Source organism: Elephantulus edwardii, unplaced genomic scaffold (genome assembly GCF_000299155.1).
Source record: "Elephantulus edwardii isolate Elephantulus edwardi_28Jun2011 unplaced genomic scaffold, EleEdw1.0 scaffold00073, whole genome shotgun sequence".
NCBI classification, from domain to species: Eukaryota; Metazoa; Chordata; class Mammalia; order Macroscelidea; family Macroscelididae; genus Elephantulus; species Elephantulus edwardii.
In genome coordinates this window covers 2,764,747-2,772,100 of record NW_006399823.1, presented here as the reverse complement: position 1 = coordinate 2,772,100, position 7,354 = coordinate 2,764,747, and the positions used below count along the sequence as shown (strand labels likewise).

At 41.7% G+C, this 7,354-nt stretch overlaps 1 pseudogene; it reads right to left on the bottom strand.

Moving 5' to 3' along the window:
- Nucleotides 1-4,925: 4,925 nt before the first annotated feature.
- On the bottom strand, nt 4,926-6,215 carry LOC102855349 (annotated as a pseudogene).
- Nucleotides 6,216-7,354: the final 1,139 nt, after the last annotated feature.

The window sequence follows — 7,354 nt, the reverse complement described above, 5'->3', positions numbered from 1 at the left end:
GAGGAGATTGCCTGTCTTTTTCTCACAGAGCAGCAGGTGGACTTGAACCATGTGCCTTTGAGTTGACAGTACAACTCTTTACCACTAAGCCTCCAGAGTTTCCTTCATTTCTTGTCAGAGTCCCCAGATGCAGAGAGTTCGAGTTGTAAAAAGCGGCAATTCAAGATTACTCTCCACTGCTATTGTTAGTGCTCATCGGAGTTCTTGGGTGGGGCAGACAATTGAGGTGCTTGGCTATTAACTGAAAGGAAAGTTAAGGGATCAAGTCCACCCAGAAGCACCTTGGAAGAAAACGTTGGTCACTAGAAACTGTACAGCACTCAGTTCCACTCTGTCACCTGAAGGCTCACTTGAGGGTCATCTACTTGACAGGATCCCTAACCGGTCTTATTACCCAGCCCATCCTGGTATCTCATTCACAACACCTTCAACATGCCCTCACCACCCCAACTGCTGTTTTTTGCAGCATTCAGCTAGTCACAGAGTCTAGTTTCAAAAACAAAAAGCCCATACTCAGGCAAATTAAAAACATCCATTTGCCACATCTTATTACCAAACCATGTGGAATGTAAAATAAGTGCATAAAAAATGAGCCTCTTAATAACAGGGAACGCTTGCAGAATCATGTTATTTGTATACTGCATTTTTATCCCAGGCACCAGTTACCTCTGAAAATACATAATACTGTGTAATTCTCACCCAGACAGAGGTGCACGTAAGCTGATAATAACTCAAGGTATTTTATCACCGTTGTGTCCTCAGGCTAGGCATCAGATGGGAAAAACACTCTTGAAACAAAATTAAATAGTTTTAGATCTAATTTTACCAGGCTGAACTAGGTTGCAGATTGATTTTCACGGAATCTAATAGAGAACAACACACACACTGCCTATCTTATAGAAAATCCATCTCCCACATTGTGCTTTTTACTTACTTTGCTGTTTACTAGAAGTAATAAGAAACTAATATTTCACAATGCAATGTGTTTCATTCTGTAAACGGTCTTTCATTTTAAAGGCGCTTGGAATAACCTGTTAGAGAGAGCTGAAGTACAGCCTCTGAGGTTTGTCTACTCAAATGCCTAGTTACGTTTATACTGTAAAGTCGGCTGTCAAGCAGCAGATTTCTCCAATTGCTAGAAGGAGATGCCCCAGGGCCTGAGTCCTGTGGTCCAAGCTTTCAGTGACCTTGGAGACTGAAACTGATCTTCTATTGCTTCCCTATACGCTTGGTTTCTTGTGTCTGCCCACTCTGAGGACTCCCGGGTAGAGAAAATTGTTAACACATTCAGGTGTTGGCCCTTGTAATCCACACAAGGGACCTCAGAAGAAAAGCCTGGCAATCCATTTCTGAAAGTATACTCCTCCAAAAACCTATGGAACATAGTTCTACATTGACGAGTGGACTCTCTTCTCCTCCTTCTCTGTTTCTTCTCTTGCTTCTTCTTTAACACTCATACATAGTCCTGATTACACACCATCAGTAAATTGTTGTCTAGGAAGCCGGTGAAATCAATCCACTTTCCCCATAACTCACTCAATGATGGATGGATTGTTCAGCCTCGTGTACCTTCATAATCATGCTACCAAAAATACCCTGTGCATGCAAAAGTCCATATTTACAAATCAAATTCGGAACATGATTATCCACACGGCCTGACGAGTCCCTAAAGAATTTTTATGACAGCCCTCCTATTATATCTGAGCATTCGTTAACAATTTCACAGGGATGCTGAGAGGCAGGGAGACACAAAGCAACAAGGTTGAATGATTCTGTTAATTGATTGAAGTTCCATCAGAAAGGAGAAAAATGACTGATTGTAATGAAAATCTGTAGCAGGAAAAATAATATGACTGACAAAAATTCTGTTTATGTACTATTCTACTAGGGCCCACTCATTCTAAAACATGATCTAAGCAGCTGGCCACACGACTTTTCTCTTTTGATAGTGATATTTTAGCATGGGTTCAAAATATATTTTATCAATTGACTGAATTGCAAAGGAGATTTTTGAGGAAGGGGAAATAATCTCTCATGAAGTAGTTTTCCGTTTCTATTCCTAGGCAATAAATATAATTTTGGTATCTCCTGTGAGAGCTACTAAATGTTAGCAGTTTGAATACACACAGAGAAGTCTTGGGAGAAAAGCCTGACTATATACTTCTGAAGGATCATTGTAATGTGCTTTTGAGTCAACCATGACTTAGAGCGTCCCTAATGACAACAGATTGGAACTTTGCCCTGTCTTTGCCATCCTCATGATCCCTGGTAGTTCTAAAGTCACAATTGTCCTCTGACCTTTGCATTGCCATAAATTAGAATTTACTTTAGGGATACACGTTTTTGCACTAAGGTCTTAATAACATATTACAAGTAAAAAGGGCAACATTGGCTGAATGCTTATTGTCAGGTATCCTGCCATCTTTCACAGGCTTTGTTTCGCTTAGTCTATACACACCATGCATGTCGTTCTAATTCACCAGCTGCCCTATGGGGCAAGAAGGAGTAATCTCTTCCCATGCAATTTACTATCGCTAAAACTTGGCTGGAGCTACGGATTGGATGATACACAACAACATGTAAACTCATGAAAGACAGAATGATGACTACTATTCAGAGATGTGAAGCTGAGATTTCAATAAGTTGGGAGAATTATGTAAGATCCTACTGCTTGTGGGTGAAAAGGTGATGGATTGTGATCAAGAACAGCCTAACTGGGAGGCATGCAGGCAAAGTTCTAAGTCTTAACCACTATGTATCCTGCCTCCCTCAAGGAGCTGACAATCCCATGGGTAAAGAAAGTAGCTGGGTTAAGAACATTCCTGGTACCTCATGGACAATAACCACACATGTGGCATTGGAGACTTTTGTGGTGCCAAGATGCTGGACAGATTTCAACCAGACTTTCCCAATTAAGATGAGCCAGGAAGAAAGGCCTGGCAATCAACTTTCAGGAGTCAGCTAATGAAAACACTGTGGATCACAGCCGTCCAATCTGTAACCTGTCACTGGGGTGAACAGGCAGGATAGTGCTGGTCCCAACTGTTCAAAACTCAAGAATAGGGATAGCAGCCAACAATAACAACATTCTAGAGATATAGGATAAAAGGTCTAGATGCTAAGTACTAAAGGAATTAAACAGATTTATAGGATGGGGTCAGGAAAGACCCCTTTGAGGAGGCAGTGACTGAGATGTGGCATTCCTTTGTCTTCTCTTATTGTGGTGGCTTTGAATGAAGTCTGTTCTGTACTATTAAAGAGCACAAGGTATGAGGCATGGGGGGTAGAGGTGGTAAAGGTCAAATATTCAATCAGGGTGGAACTTAAATTTTCACTTCTGTTTTAGATTTTGTTTTAAGACAGTATTCATTGGTAGTAATCTCAAACCTCTGAGCAGTGAGTTCAGAAAAGAGGACTTTAGATTGAATAATAAAAGAATCTTTGTAGAAGAATTTTCCTTGTTTTGTAAAATACAAATCTGAGCACAGTAGGGTCTGGTTTGCCTTTGCTGCATCCCTGTGACCCTCTGGCAGCATAGTCCATAGACAGTAGCACTGCTAACTCAAAGGTGGGCCTTTCTGGTGGTTAAGAACAAAAGATGGGCAATCTCCTTCCATGATGATTTACAGCCTCAGAAAATGCACTAGAAGGCCCACTATGTGTTGATTCTAAGTCAACAGCAAATTAAAATTTGTGGTCCTCAAGATTAAGTCTCAGCAATTGAATATGATTTGGACTCAATTACTATCCCATCCGACAGCACAAAGAAAGGAAAAAACCCTATAACAAATGGGATCACTAGCAGTGCAATGAACTCTACAAGAATGAATGTGGTTTGGGCATTTTGGTTTTGTTTTGGTAAATGTCAAATGGGCAAATGGTATCTGAAATACCTGGTCCTGCTTCACAGTATTAACACTTACTCTCTTCCTACCTGCAAATTTATGTTCTAACTGTAGGAATCCTCATGTAATTCCATGAACTTGCCATCCTCTCCGTTCTCCTCTGGACTTGTTTGTGAGCATCTTCAACCTCATTCCAACAATGCAACCCATTTCTGTGGATGGAGTCAGAAGTGGTTCCTAGCTGTCTCTCCAGTGGATTTCCAGAGCCTGTAAATCACGTGGCAGAGTGCCCAACTTTCTCCTGTAGAGCAGCTTGTGTGTTTGAAACACCCACTTTTGTGTTGACTGTACAACTCCTTACCCATTCAGTCATCAGAGCTCCCTCAAAGAAAGGGAATTTTGTGAACAATCTAAAAGGCACACTAGCCAACACAGTAGGACATTATTGCAAATATCTAGATGAGAAAAATGTGCCAATAGCCGTGATGTATCATTAAGAAAGGATTAGATAGGAGGTTTGACAACCTAGTTACCAAGTGGAATGAGGAAAGGAGAGAAATAAAAATGAGTTAAAGGTTACTACTTTGGACCTTTTAGTGGAGGACATTAAATGGGTCAGAGAAACACTGGACAATCTAGTTTTTTACAGGAAATACTTGTTCAGTTTTTAGTATTATGGAATATAGTAGCCTTCAAACCATCTACCTTTAAGTGAAAGCTTTGTACATCTGAGAGATAATCTGATAGTATGTTCTCACTTTTAACAAATGGTATGCAGAAGTAAATATACAGAAATTAATGTTCATTAGTGGTTACCAGGAACAGGAGTGTAAGTCTATTTCAGAGAGTAGACATTTCTTTTTTTTTTTTTTTTAAGACAGGGATACTTTATTCAAAACCTATCAGAGAAATGGACAGCTTGGGCCTGTGACAAAGCGTTCTTGTTTTAAAGCATAGGTCAGTAGTTGTATATGAAAGTATACACTGCTGCATACAAATTAACTGATCAGACCACAACTTTTCAATGTTTAAAACAGAATAAGCTTCCCTGTAATAGCAGCACCTTTGTGACATTTTAACTTAGTATTCTTCTTCCTTGCCCTTTCCTTCAACAGAATCCACACCCAGCTCCTCATAATCCTCTCAAGGGCAGCCACGTCCTCATGAGAAAACTCTCCTTCCTCCATCCCTCACCCACGTACTCATGAACAAAGGCACGCTTGGCATACATCAGATCGAACTTGTGGTCCAGGAGAGCCCAGGCCTCAGCAATGGCTGTGGTATTGCTCAGCATGCACACAGCTCGCTGTGTCTTGGCCAGGTCTCCGAGGGGTGATTAACATCACCCTCAAAGCCAATGGGACACCAATCCCCAAACCAGATGGTACGTTTGGTCTTGATGGTGGCAATGGCAGCACTGACATCTTTGGAACCACATCACCATGGCACATCAGGCAGCAAGCCATATATTTACCACGGCTTGGGTCACATTTCACCATCTGATTGGCTAGCTCAAAGCAAGCATTGGTAATCTCTGCTACAGGAAGCTGTTTATGGTAAGCTTTCTCAGCAGAGGTAACAGGGGTAAGTGGCCAGAAGGAAGTGGATGTGGGGATAGGGCACCAGGTTGGTCTGGAATTCTGACAGATTGACATTCAGGGCACCATCAAATCTGAGGTAAGCAGTGATAAAGAACACAATTTGATCTATTAACCTATTCAGGTTAGTTTGGGTTAGGCGTTCTTTATCAAGGTCTGTGGCAGATGTCATAGATGGCCTCATTGTCTACCATGAAGGCACAATCTGAGTGCTCCGGGGTGGTGTGGGTGATGAGAATGGAGTTGTAGGGCTCAACCACAGCTATAGAAACCTGGGGGGCTGGGTAAGTGGAGAACTCCAGTTTGGACTTCTTGCCATAATCAACAGATTCCATCAACAGGGACCTGAAGCCAGAACTGGTTCCCCCACCAAAGCTGTGAAAAACCAAGAAGCCATGGAGACCCATGCACTGGTCAGCCAGATTTTTAATCTTATCCAGAACCAAGTCAATGCTCTCCTTGCCGATGGTGTAGTGCCCACGGGCATAGTTGTTGGCAGCATCCTCCTTGCCTGTGATGAGCTGCTCAGGATGGAAGAGCTGGCGGGAGGTGCCAGTGCAAACTTCAATGACTGTGGGTTCCAGGTCTACAAACACTGCCCTGGGCACATGCTTGCCAACACCATTCTCACTGAAGAAGGTGTTGAAGGAGTCATCTCCTCTCCCAATGGTCTCATCACTTACCATCAGGCAGGATGCCATGCTCCAGAGAGCAGAGCACTGCCAGTCTGGACACCAGCCTGGCCAATGTGGATGGAGATGCAGTCACACATGGTTGCTGCTTCACAGTTCCAAGGAGAAGGTGGAGAAAAAGAGGGAGGTTGTTGCTTCTTACAGGACGACTCTTAGGCAGTCGATGTAAGAGAACCTCAACATTTGCTATTTTAGGTGATGGGAATGATAGCACCATATTAGAGTAAAATGTACAGAGGTTACAAAGGTAAACAAAGTCAGTGAAATGTACACCAGAAGAAAAGGATCTGTTGGTAATTTCTATTTCATTTATCATCTTGAAAGAACAGCAAAAACAACTGAAAAATGTTTGTGTGAGTAAATATACAAGTATCCATATATACTTACATGTGAGTATATTTATCCAAGGAGCTCTGATGGCCTAGTGGGAAGAAGCTATGCTGCAATCCCAAAGGCTTGCTGTTCGAACCCACCAGTTGCTGCATGGGTGAAAATGGGCACTCTCCTCCTGTGCTATTAAAACTGCCTCTGAAACCCCACTGGAGGGTCAACTGTGGATCAATTCTAACTTGATGTTACAAAACACAACATCTATATCTATAAATAAATATCTATATGTAGATGAATATATAGAAAGAGATGTTGTTGTGTATCATCTAGCCAGAAACAACTCACAGTTGACCCTCCAGCAGCTTTACAGAGAGTGTAAATTGCACAGGAGAGGATCACCCATATTTTCCCCACAGAGCAACCGGTGGATTGGAATCATGTAACTTTGGGTTATCAGGGCAACTCTTTACCACTAAGCCACTATACCTCCTACTTGTGTGTGCATGTGTAGTTGTATACATCTATGAGATCATAAGCACATATACTAACATATATAGAAAGCACATGGTGGCACAATTATTTGTACTTATTGAACAGCCAAATCCCTCACAGAATTGCTTTTCCATGTTTGCAGGCTTGGGACTATAGTGTTGTTGGATATCTTGGTCAATGACATAATAAAATTCAGAAAGTTGTTGTCCTTGTCTGGGAATAGTGTCTGATGTCATAAAAACCTTAGACGCAGGCATCTAAGATACAATTCTCAGTTTCTATTAGTACAGACAAAAACAGATGAAACAACACCAAAAACTCAAAGAAGGAACTGTCCTCAAGAACTGAAACTCTCTATCTGCCCTTAGGTGAAAACAACATCAGGCTACCATTACTA